This window comes from Panicum virgatum, chromosome 7N, assembly GCF_016808335.1.
Source record: "Panicum virgatum strain AP13 chromosome 7N, P.virgatum_v5, whole genome shotgun sequence".
In the NCBI taxonomy this organism is placed as follows: Eukaryota; Viridiplantae; Streptophyta; class Magnoliopsida; order Poales; family Poaceae; genus Panicum; species Panicum virgatum.
In genome coordinates, this window is record NC_053151.1 from 42,996,567 (window position 1) to 43,009,329 (window position 12,763).

Below are 12,763 nucleotides of genomic sequence, written 5' to 3' on the forward strand. Positions count from 1 at the left end.
GCAGTCAGTTTCGAAGAGCTTGAACCCAAGGAAACGTAAATCCCAAACAGTAAAGGTGAGAAAGAATAAATGAATGAGAACTGCGTTGCAATAAAGTACATTGAAATTAATATCGTTGTTTAAAGCAAAGGAAAAAAGACATTAAAGGGAGGAAAAAGTATCTCACTTGACAAATCATTCATAATGAAGAGGTACATAATTTATGACCGATATACCTTTCAGTCCAACAAATTACAGGATATCCATAAATAGAGAACATAAAAATAGAATTATACATAAGAAATGAGTAATCTGATGTAAAAAGATGCCTCAGTGAGAGTTTTTTTACGGCACCTAATTTTAAGAAAGGGACATGTATTGCCGAATCATGCTAAAAGGTCTGAAGTAGGAAAGGGGAAAACCTCAAGAAACAAAATCAGTTGTCAGAACACATTATATCAATATGCTAAAAGTATAGCACTTCCCTGATACCAATGTTTAAAAGACATTGCTGTGTGAAGAGAGGTATTGGGCAATTGGTATGGTCCCCACTTGAGAATGAGCATCCCAGTTGGTCTAATTTTGATCACCAAATCATGGATGGATAACTGTATAGCAGATGAGGAATCATTATTGGAGATGTGATGAGCAGTCCCCAGAATATGATAATGCAATGAACAATAGGTGTTCTTAATGATGGTAACGCTGGTCAGCAGGCAAGCATGCTTTTTAGATAAATCAATTTCCTTAGAGAGCAACTGGAACAATCAACGCCTGAAAAATAAGTAAAGAAAAAGAAGGATCGGACTGAGATGAGAAAAAATATTATACATACCATTATGAAAAGAAATACACCAACTACTATCTGTGCTTGCTACAGAAAGGTAGCAGAAGTTAAATTCAGAAAGTGTGCATAAGAGTATAACGGAGTTAGAAAACCTTAAGTCACAACACAAATAGATGGCTAGAGGTATGCAGCAAGCTACAACAAAAACACTAATGATATCAGAATAGACGTATAATCAATGGAATTACATAAAGATCTGCAAGAACGATCTAGGTGAGCCATACACGACACACAATGGCTGTTCACATCTTAGTTGTAGTTGGAACATAGATAAAGGCTAAAACCCCTGCAAGCTTTAGAGCCTAGAGATCCAGGGATGTGAATTTTGTCAACTTGTTGCATTGCAACTGCAGTTTTTTATTTGGAAACTTCTTGGTTGATGCTACATCCAGACTCATTAAAGAGAGTAGTGCAACCTAATGTAAGGACTAATTGAGAAGATCACCTCTTCATCTCAAGGCAGTCTGAACCAAATTGCATTAAGATGTGCAGAGAATGTTTTTCTATAATGAAAAAATAGCACAACAAAAACCACTAACCGTGGTCGAAATATGTTTGTGCTTGTTTCTGGTAACCATATCATTGCTAGATACATGTCAAATATTCTTACACAATGCGAGGCAAATTTCAGGATTTTTTTGGCTGAAAAACATCTGAATCTATTAGAATGAAAAGTGACGAAAAGTGAGTGTGATTCCAAGCTGCTCATTCCATCCTTGAAGATGCTATTGAACTGGATCTTGGTGTCCTGCAATGTTAATTATTGTTTGCTTCCTCTAAAACCATATTAGGGGCTATGTTAATACAATAACTTGAATTAAAATGACAATTCATTTTAAACCCTTGTATCTGGACAAACTCAAATGAGCTTGGAAATTTTGTACAAAATAAAATAATATACTCAAGCTGATTACTGTCATGTCTCAACAGATTATTTCCAAAACTTTAGTTATTGACAAAATTCTTGTATGCAATCTGAAAGAGAGGTAGGCACACACAATGTTTTACAAAGAAATTCTAAGGAGACTATGCGATAAAGTAGGAACCGAAGGATATCTTTGTACCTCTTATCTCGATCTGCAAAGAACACGTGAAAGTTTTGTATAATCCTTTAAGGCAACGTAGGAGATGAATGAAATTGCATCAATACACATAGATAATAGCATATTTCCCCTGGTACTCGGCATAATTTGAAATGGAAACCTCAATCAACATATCTGTGAAAACAAAAAAAAGGTTGTGTGAATCAACTTAGTGCCTGAACAGATGGAACGCACCTAAGTATCCTCTTCTGAGTGCATGTACATATATAAATAGAGATATCTGTAGTAACAAATGAATGGGGACTAAGAAAATATATGTTACCATAATTAAGAAATAAATTGAAACAAAAAGGAAAATGGAGGAAGAAAGGTTCATCAGTTTGAGAAATTGATATCTGGTTTCCAGCTTTCACAATATGAGAGAGGCAAGCATCAACCTAGGCAAAAGGGCAAACTGTATTTGGGTTGGGGATGGCAGATATATATATATATATCATATATATATATATCATCATTATATCTGAAACGTTGTTAAATGGATAACATGGATTTAATTGGCAAATGAAGTTTTAGTATACCATTTTTTTGTTGTAACCAATTTGGTGTGCCAGGGGATGTAAAGAATATTATGGCAACAAAGTAGGATATCATTGCCCTAGAAGTCAACCAGAAGCATGTATCAGGTTTGCATTAACTCAAGACCAAAAAGAATTATCATTGGCCAGAGGCAGAAGCACTATTATCTCAAATACTCATGGAACAGATTAATATTATTTTAGTTTTATACAGACAAAAAATCATAGAAAAATGTCTTGTGAACATAATTCTTCAATTCCAATTTTTGACCTTTTCCCATCCTTCCATCCAAAAGTTCTCTGCATGCAACTCTAGTGTGCGTGCTGTCTTTTTCAGTCAGTGGACAAATCGCACTACCACCAATCCAACTACAGTCTGAGATAGCTTTTTTTTGGTTTGCCTATGTGAATTATGAATTTATATATGATAGGCACTAGGCAGTAGCTCTTGGCGAGATCTTTCTTTCATCCATGTTGAATTTGCCAGAGTTAACCAATGCCCGAGCGAGTCAGAAGATTTAACCTGGGCAATTCTTCCTTCATTGGCGTGCAGGTTCGTGGTGCCGATCCCTGCAGGTCTGGCGCCGGAGCAGGCGGCGCTGCTGCTGTGCGCGGGCATGACGGTGTACAGCCCGCTGAAGCACTTCGGGCTGACGGCCCCGGGCCTCCGCGGCGGCATCCTGGTAGGAGCTATGGCTTGGGAATTGCCTTTTTTTTTTGGCTTGGAAATTGCTTGTAGCACTTGGCATAGGATGTGATTGGATGGATGTCTATCTTTTTAGTCAGACTTCCACAATGGAGTCTATAACCGTGTGTTTGGTTGCGGGATGAATGGGTTGGGTTGGATCCAACCCGGATTTTGGGGACGGAGCCGACCCATCTATTGTTTGGTTGTACTTTTGATTTTAGGGACGGAGTGAACCCATTTCATGTTTGGTTGGAGGAATTGGGAATACGGGTTGGATGACACGATAACACCGTTAATGAGGGTCCCATTTGCCACCAATGGACCCCACCTGTCAACCTCTCACTTTTTTCTTTTTATTTTTTTTTCTCCCTTGTCTTCTCCCTCAGCCCGTGCGCCCGGCCCCCCGCCTTGCCCTGCGGTGCTCGCCGGCCCCGGCCTCCTCTGCGGCGCGAGCCGCCGCCTGGCCGGCGCCGCCCCCCCACCCCCTTCTCCCTCCCCTCCCTGGCCGGGCGCGAGCCGCCGCGGGCCGGCGCTCCGCCGCGGGCCGCCTCCTGGCCGGCGCCGCCCCCCACCCCCTTCTCCCTCCCCTCCCTGGCCGGGCGCGAGCCGCCGCGGGCCGCCTCCTGGCCGGCGCCGCCCCCCACCCCCTTCTCCCTCCCCTCCCTGGCCGGGCGCGAGCCGCCGCGGGCCGCCTCCTGGCCGGCGCCGCCCCCCCCCACCCCCTTCTCCCTCCCCTCCCTGGCCGGGCGCGAGCCGCCGCGGGCCGCCTCCTGGCCGGCGCCGCCCCCCCCACCCCCTTCTCCCTCCCCTCCCTGGCCGGGCGCGAGCCGCCGCGGGCGCGGGCAGCCGCGGGCAAGCTTGGCCGCCACGGACGCTCGCCCATGGTCGCGGCCGCTCGAGCAGGGGGCAAGGGAGCGCGGCGCTCGCCCATGAGCGCGGAGGGAGGAGAGAGGTGCGGCGCAGGAGCGCTGTCCCGCCGTCCCGCGGCCGTGAGCTCGGCCCGCTGCTCGCCACCGCCGTGGCCGCGGAGGGAGGAGAGAGGTGCGACGGAGAAGATGGAGAGGGCGACGGGAGACGCTGACGCGGTTGGAGCGGCTCCGTTCGCCAGATTTTGAGGGAGGAGTGGAACCCGCATCTGAGGAGAATATTCTACTCTGGAGCCAACCCACTCTCCTGATCTCCATCCAAACAGCTATGGGAGCGGGTTCGCTCTATCCCAACCCGTCCCAACCCCCAACCAAACACACGGTAAATGTTTGGATGCCTGTATTACCTCCTAAGTCTGGCTAAGTTAGTGCAAAAAGTCTCCTCTGCCTCTGGAAACGCCCATGCATTGCGGAGAACCTCCATCTCTCTCGCACCAGCGCTGCAGCGTGCCGGGCTCGTCGAGGCCGCGCTGCCCGCCGGAGCCTCGCCGTTGAGGCCGCGCCGCCGCTTCCGGAGCTCCGCCGTCGAGGCCGCACCGCTCGCCGGAGCCCCGGACGGAGGGAGAGAGGGACGGAGCCCCGCCGCGGGAGGGAGGACCCGGCGAGGGGGCACGTCGAGGACGCGCGGCAGAGGACTTCGCACCGCGGCCGGCGGATCGACGCGCCGCCCCCGCAGCTTGCCGCCACGCTCGCCGTAGCCGTGGCCGTCGAGGCCTCCAGGCCCACCGACGACCTCGCCGCCTACCTCCAGCACTCCTCACCGCCTTCTCAAGCTCCTTCGCAGCGCCGTGTTTAAGGCCAAACCAATGCTCATCTCCCTCACCGGAACTGCCTCGGCCGCATCAGGCACTGCCTCGACCACCACCACCATGGCACCTCCACCAAGCCTGCTGGAGGTTGATTCGGCTGTCCTGAAGCTCAAATCTGTGCCGTGAAAATCAATTTGGTTGTGTTGGAGTTCGATTCGGCTGCGCTTGACCTCGATTCGGCGGTCAGCAAGGTTGGCGTCGGCTCCGCGGGCGGCGCACGCATTCTTCTTCCTGAAAGGTTGACCTCGCGGAGCTCAGCAAGCACGGTCAGGGAAGAAATCCTCTTCCCCTGGTTTTTTTTTTACTCGGCTAACCTACCGCCGGCCGGTATTTATTCACTTTCTTTTTTTTGGAAAAAAATATGACATCTATCACGGGATGAACCATGACCAGAAAAGCAGTATTATGAATTCCATTACGCTGCTCAAAAACTACACAAATATCATTCAATTCTCTGACTAAATGCCAAAGCTAGATAAAATAAAATGCTAACGGAAGATGAACAAATTGCTTGGTCACATGTCATAAGTTTCCTAAACGAGGATGTTCTCCAGCTTCAAGTCTCTGCAGACCATTCCAAGCATGTGCGGGTACTTCAGCAAGCAAGAAGCACTTCGACAGCGTAGAACCTGCAAGATTGATATGATCATACACCTCATAATAGGTACAATTCATACACCTCAGAAGTAGGGTAGCCATTAGTCTGTCAGAGTTTCAGACTCGGCAAACAAAATAATTACCTGAAGCTTGCATATCTCTCTGTGAGCTGCGATAATTGATTGTGAACCTAGCAATTTGATGTTGTGTGCATGCATTTGCCGCCCCCCTTAAATCCAAAATTGCATCACAAGCAAAATAGAGATCTACTAGGCATATTAGCACAAATGCACGTTATCTTCATAGTTGCATAACTGATTATCTCCTTTCATGACCTGCCATACAATAAGGAAAAACAGAACCAAATCAGTTAGAATATAGCATGCAAGAAAAGGTCCCGGTGCCGTAAGCATTTAGATTAATATCTAGTATGCATTTTAATGATACCAATTAAGCATTTCAGATGTCCATTCCAGATAGTTTGTTACCTAATGAAGTATATTGATTTGTATAATCCAGAACCATAATATTTCCTAATTCCCTCCCATATTATTGCGGGAACCGTAATTTTGCCTAACAAACTACATTGTTTTGCCTAGTTATAACGGTAAAATTGTATAATCAGAACCACATTATTACCTACTAAACTATATTATTTTGGAAAATTAAGTGAATTACACCAGCATAGCTCTAAGACAAAGACGTAGCAAAACGGTGGGCTTGTTACCCGCACCAAAACAATTTCGCTAAGATCAAAAACACACAAACAGAACTGCTATGATTAGGTTTAGCTGTACTTTGTAGAGTTAGCGTTTTCACAAATATTTACATATCTTTAAAGATGATATTTTCCATTCAAAACAATGCTAGACGGCAAAATGAACAATATGCTTGTTGATTTAGCATAGGCAACCTTCCAGTAAACTGAATGTTTAGTCAATAAATTATGATATTGCCTAATAAATACAATATCATTTTTCCTAATAAATATAATATCATTGCCTATATTATATTTCTAAATTGGTTTTGAATAATCACTAAGCTGCTTGGCTTCAACTTAAATGCTAGAAATGATATATTAGCAAATGATACTAAGTTTCTTTATCTTGTTTTGTGTCCACACTTGCTTATTTGGAATTTTTCAGGATCAACAACAAAGGTAGTGTAGTTTATTCAGCACAACCATTCATGAATCTAACGATTTTGGTAAGTTGAGTTTTACTCCTATGTGGAATTTTTAGCAAATGATGACTGCACACATAGCATTTACTCTTGTGTGGTCAGATCAGGCTAAAAGAACTAGGTTATGTGTTAAATATCAGTGCTGATGGTAGTATATTACCTACTCCCTCTGTCCCAGAATAAGTGTACTATTAGGAGTTGGGCAAAGTTAAGGAGGGATGAAAAAAAGTAGAGAGTACACGTGACATAACAAAATAGTACGGAGAGTGCTTTGGCATGAAATGGAGAGGAGACACTACGGCTAATGCAGGCGATTCCAAACGAACAGAATGGTATCAAGATGGAAGTGCCTTTCTAATAACAGAACTTTGCCAAACCAATAATAAAACTTTGCATAACTAAATATAAAACTTTGCTTATCTAATAACAGTACTTTGCCAAACTAATGATCATACTTTACCTATCTAAGTACAATATATTGCCTAAGTGTAAGTACTTTGCCTAACTAATAACACAAACTAAGAAGGAATGGACAATTAGTTGCAGGAAATTATTGATGGACCATTCAATCACTGGCAAATCATTGATGCAAAAATTGCTTGAATTGAACATTCAAAATGCTATCTTAATAGTAATTAAATGCCAGCTAAATTTTATTCACATGCTTCTAATAATGCTAGTAGAAAAGTTTATGGGACGCATGCATCCAATATGTAGTTTTGCACTTGCTTAGTCAAGCCATCATGCTGGTTTACAGAAAATGAGAATGAAACAACAAAAAAATATAATTCTATAATTTTCACTCACAATTAAAAATGTTACCAAATTAAAAGAGTAAGAGTAAGGAGGAGTCGTACAAACATGAATGCTTATTGCTTGACTATTGGGCAGCTACACGCAAGGAGTGGATTGTTCAATGTTTTCTCTTACCTATCTACCTCCCTTTCAGCATACAATAGATTTGTGCTTGACGATGAGATGTTTGTTACTTTGTTATATAATATTCTATAGGTTTGCAGAAGATGAAAAAAATACTGCATAGAGAATGTACCCCTTCCCCATCACAGCTTGAAAACAATCCTACTACCCACTAATTCCGAACTAGCATAGAACTATAGTAAGTACAAACTAATATTAGCCAAGTTTATTCAAGCTATGTGTAAAACTAATAATAGTAAACTACCATCAGTAAACTGGTAGCACAGATCTAGAATATGTCATTAGATACACCTCCGAAAGGCTAATCCTACCGGTCAATAAACTACAAAACATCATAGAAAGCAGGGCTATCCCCTGCTTGCAACAGTCAGGCAAAGCACAATCTACATTAAAAATGATGGATATGCTTGACTCACCTTTCTTCTCCGTTCAGAAAATCTACTCTCTCAACTTCAGGTTGCCCAGCTTAAAATCTGTCAAAAAACGAAATAGAATCAGAATAATTCTGGGTGACTAGATTTGAAACCAAAAGAACAGTAACAGATTGCTCGCCTGATGTGAGCCTGTGATTTTGCTCCATCGATAGACAGACCAAAAATCACCTGGAGATGAGCGCGGCTGACCTAGAGTCAAACTCAACAAAAAAAATCATGTGTGTGACAATTTATGGTGTGCGGAAGGACATGCACTAACCTGTTCTCCCCCCTCCCCCACCCCCTCTCCTCCTGAGTATGTCGCTGAGTTCCAGGTGATTGCGCCCATAATCTCCAACAAATCGAAAACGAGAAAAAGTCACACATCAAAATGATAAATAGGGGAGGAGATCTGTGAGCGTGGTGGGTGCGTAGGTGAATGCACTCACCTGTTCCCCCCTCTCCCTTCCCCTGATTAACTCACGGATTCCAGATGCTTTGCTTTGTTGGATCTCCACCAAATCAAAATGGGGAAAAGCCACACATCAAAACGACGAACATGGAGATTTTGCTCGGGCGTGCAAGGCAGGGGGGAATAACTTAACTGAGCTCCTGAACTGCTGCAGATGCACGCAGGATCCAGAGGATGGCGCCGATGTAGGAGATGCGAGCGGATGGAGGCGAATCGCTGGCCGATGTATGCGATGAAAGAGGAGAGAGATTAACCCTAGAGAGAGACGGCAGGAACGAAATGAACCGGTGCTTGGAATAAAATTTCTCAACCACTCTATCACCAGACTTCTAAAAATGTGGGACCGCCCGATCAATTGCACGTGGGTACAACGCGGATGGAGGGTGGAGCGGCCGTGTAAGTGGACAAATATATGGCCGGTTGTAATGGAGTCTTTACCTTTTTTTTCTCCACCAAATAAGCATAGCAGTAGAGAGAAATGGTGTCAGATCAAATTAGCATATCAGAATCAATGGGGGCAGGGATGGGTAATCATTCTTATCGTTTTCTTTTTCCTGTTGCTTCTTGCTTATTCGACGGTAGATGATTTTTATGCTCCCCATTGCTACTTGAATGGAGAAATTGGGTGCTAGATGGCTGGTACTTTGATTGTACCTACAATCAGACTCAAGGGAGAGGTAGTTGAGCTGCCGCGACATGAAGCAACGGAGGGAGAGTCGTTGCTAGCTGAGTGGAGAAGAAGCCGGAGCGGTGATGATAGTTCAACTCACCAAAACAAAAAAGAGGTAATCTTAGCCAGCCAAGCCAGGCAACCAATCATGTATAACCTTAACCAGTCTAAGTGATGTCCACCCAACCAAACAACACGTATATGCATTGTCTAAACCTGACTTATGCTGACCTTGCATATTTTTTTATCTAGGCTTGAGATAGACCAAGTAACCAATCACACCCATGGTACTCCAACTCCTACTTTAGTGTCACCGTCTTTAACCTCGTGCAGCAGCCGTGTTCAGATCGGAGAGAGGGTTCCTTTCCTACGAATGGTCCGAAGCAACGAGCTCATGTACGAAAGTAATATCTTTCCAGTTCCATCCGTCCAGCGTGTCAGTTCACCAACGCCGCCGCGGCCGCTGGAGCACGCGTGGTGGCTCGCTGGCTGCGACAGCGACTCGTCACTCGCCGTGGGTGGTGTGGTGAGCGTGACTGCAATTTTTGTTCGCGTCCGTCCTCCATCCCCCTGATGCTACCCCTGCTCCTCTGCACCGTGCCCGCGGCCACATGAGGTGCGATGCGATCGAGCGAGCGTGCAACCGCACGGGGGCCATGTTGAGTGACCCTGCTACCCACCCACCGGGCAGCAAGACGTTTCGCAACTTGAGGCCGGCCGGCCGGCACGCCACGTAGGTCAGCTAGCTCGCTCCCCTCACCGGCGTGCTTGAGGGCAGATGGAACCGGCAAACTGAGCACGGTTTCGCAAACTGCCACCCATCGCTTTCTGCGGAGACCTCCTAACCGTTGGTTGGTTAGTTAATCCATGTGCTCGGCGGTCGGCGCCGACCACGATCGCGGCGGCACGCACAGGCACAGGGGGGTCCCGGATACGGACAGATCGGTCGCAACGCACCCCTGACAGAGCCAGACCATCATCGGGCGCGCCAACGTTGGCTCCACTCCTCCGCAGAGATGATCTGATTGCCGTTGCCCATTGGCGCGCCACTTGCCGTCAGTTGAGCGGTTGCGCGCATGTGCCGGAGCCGATCGCCTTCAGTCCGTCAGTCTATCCGCACTCATCTTCTAAAAAAATATTTTTGCCTAGTCATCCAGATTCTCTACCACACGTGCTTTCCCTCACGTAGCGTATTCTGGAATCTGGAGCACGATTGATTTGGCGCTACGCAACACTTCCGCTTTTTTACGGTAGCCTATAGCGCACATCACTGCAGCGCATTTTTACGGTACCGTCTACTGCACAAAGGGGTATCATTCCCCACTGCGGATAGTCTCAGTGCCGAGGCGGCAAGACATGCTCGGATTCGGATCTGGCAGGGGCCAGTGCACGAGCTGCAGGATTTTGCAGGAACCAGTCCTTGTCGTAAAATGTCGTCCAGTGCGGTGCCGGGGCGCGGAAAAGTTTCCACCACTTTGGGGTGTCCAAAATTTGCAGCGTCAGCCATGGCCTAGCTTTCCTGGGTGATCATGGAAACATTAAAAGTTACCTAGAGCACCGCCGAAAGGAAACCAGGAAAAGGAAAAGGTCGCCTAGGAAACAGAGGTGAATATCGTGCAACCACAAGGTGTTAAAGGATTTGTTGGCAAATCATGGTTCTATGTTATTTTATTTGGCATGTGCTACATGTCAAATCATCCCTTGGCTGTGTTTAGATCCGTAAAATGGCGGTAAAAAGAGTCACATCGGACACTGTAGCACACTGTAGCATTTTTCGCTTGTTTGTGGTAATTGTTGTCCTACTATAACCTAACGAGGCTGAAAAGATTTGTCTCGTCGTGTACATCAAAATTATGCAATTAGTTTTTTATTTACCTACATTTAATGCTACATGCATGAGACAAAAGATTTGATGTGATAAGTGAATAGTAAAATTTGGAGAGAGAAATTTTGGAACTAAACACACAGCCCTTATATAAAAAAGGCCACCTCGGAAAATTGATACGAGGGGACAAATGCCCCCACTGCCACTTCTCTCCGACAAGCGTTAAATGACGAATAAGGATGAAGATGGAAACTGCCATACCGTGCAATTTAGTGTGTCATACATCAACTGTATGGAGATATTGCATGATTGCAACAAGGTCTCACCTAGCGAGGAAGCCACACTAGTTCTAAGCCTTAGGTTAAGCTGAGGTCCGACTTCTGTGCACAAACACCTCCTCAAGGATCAGAGTGATACTGTTCTTGAAGTAGTAATGTCCAATCATGTCTCGGTTCATCTCTTGTTGCACCCTTATTTATTAATAATATATGCCTCACTTGTATATTGCAAAAATTGTAACTTATAATTTTGACTACAAATAACAAAATAATCATAGAGGCTAATAATATAAAAAATTATATTAGCAGACCTATTGTGAAACCAACTACTATAACATGTAACTTTTTCAATTTGAAATAATTTATTTTTAGAGATAGTGTTGGTCAAAGTAAAAATGTTTGACTTTTTAAAAAAGAATCTTAATATAGCTATATTATGGGACGAAGGGAGCAGATAAGATAGGTAGAGGGAGAGAGATAACTTGTGGAACGTGTGGTGGTGCAAATGAAGCATGTATTCACGTTGTAATTTTTCTTCTTGGGCAGTTTTTCAAAAAGACAAAGTGGGCTAAAAGCCATTAATGAGAGCTATCAATCAATAAGCACTTGGACGGAGGAATACCCATCAATTAGCACCTGGCAGCAGATTAAAATGCATTTTTTTTGGCGTTTGGCGTCAGTGATTATCTATTAGAGCATCTCCAAGAGTGCCCAAAATATAGAGTCCAAAAATTCTAGTTATAGGACCTTGCCAAAAATTATTGGGAGTAAAAAAAAGTACCTCTCCCAACAGTTCTCAAAAGTACTATCCCAAAACTAATTTAAACGGTGACACATCATCTTGAGGTGGGCCCAGTTTTTTTATTTATCTCACGGAAGATTTAACAAAATTGCCTGCTCTCGCCGTTTTTTCCTCTGACCGTATCTTTCACGTTGGTATTTTACTCCATCGCCTCATACCTTGAGTCCTTGACCAAGCAGGTCACACCTCAACCCTAGCTCGTGATCCTATGGATGTGAGCTCCGGCTCATTTTTACCTGGAGCCGTCGGGGGAGGCAATCTAGTGGGAGGGTTACTGGTTGGAGGGGAGCAGCTGCTGTGGATAGAATGGATCCGGCGCCGGATGGACGGGAGGCTGCTTCGTCGATGCCGGAGATCCTGTCATCTAGACAGAGGGGCGGGATGGACAAATGGGAGACGGCGTTGCCGCGCTGCTAGTCCAGCATGTCCTGGAAGGTGCGATGGAGGGAGGCGGCAGCTATAGAGATTGGCAGGATGATGAAGTGCCGCTGCAGAAAAATGGCACGTCTGGGAGGGAAAACGCGCGGGAAGGGAGAAATGGCAGGCATTGGCAGTAAATTTCGGGATTGGGAGTGACGAGCGTTGGTGGATATCTGACTCTGCAGAGCGCTTGTTTTGGGCGAGCCAAAAAATTGGGCAGGAGATTGGACCACTGTTGGAGCGTTGGTTTTTAGCTTTTTATCCAAAACTTATTTTTGGGAGTGTTTTTTGGACACTC

The 12,763-nt window shown here is 45.2% G+C and overlaps 2 long non-coding RNA genes across 2 annotated transcripts; both read right to left on the reverse strand.

The window, feature by feature from the left end:
• Positions 1–199: 199 nt before the first annotated feature.
• Positions 200–3,122, reverse strand: LOC120682645. Its single transcript, XR_005678510.1, has 3 exons — positions 2,968–3,122; positions 1,891–2,043; positions 200–753 (listed from the first exon to the last, which is right to left on the reverse strand). It is a non-coding gene; the product is annotated as an uncharacterized LOC120682645 (long non-coding RNA).
• A 2,131-nt stretch (positions 3,123–5,253) lies between these two features.
• On the reverse strand, positions 5,254–8,061 carry LOC120683897. The gene is made up of 3 exons (XR_005678973.1): positions 8,002–8,061; positions 5,608–5,799; positions 5,254–5,496 (listed from the first exon to the last, which is right to left on the reverse strand). It is a non-coding gene; the product is annotated as an uncharacterized LOC120683897 (long non-coding RNA).
• Positions 8,062–12,763: the final 4,702 nt, after the last annotated feature.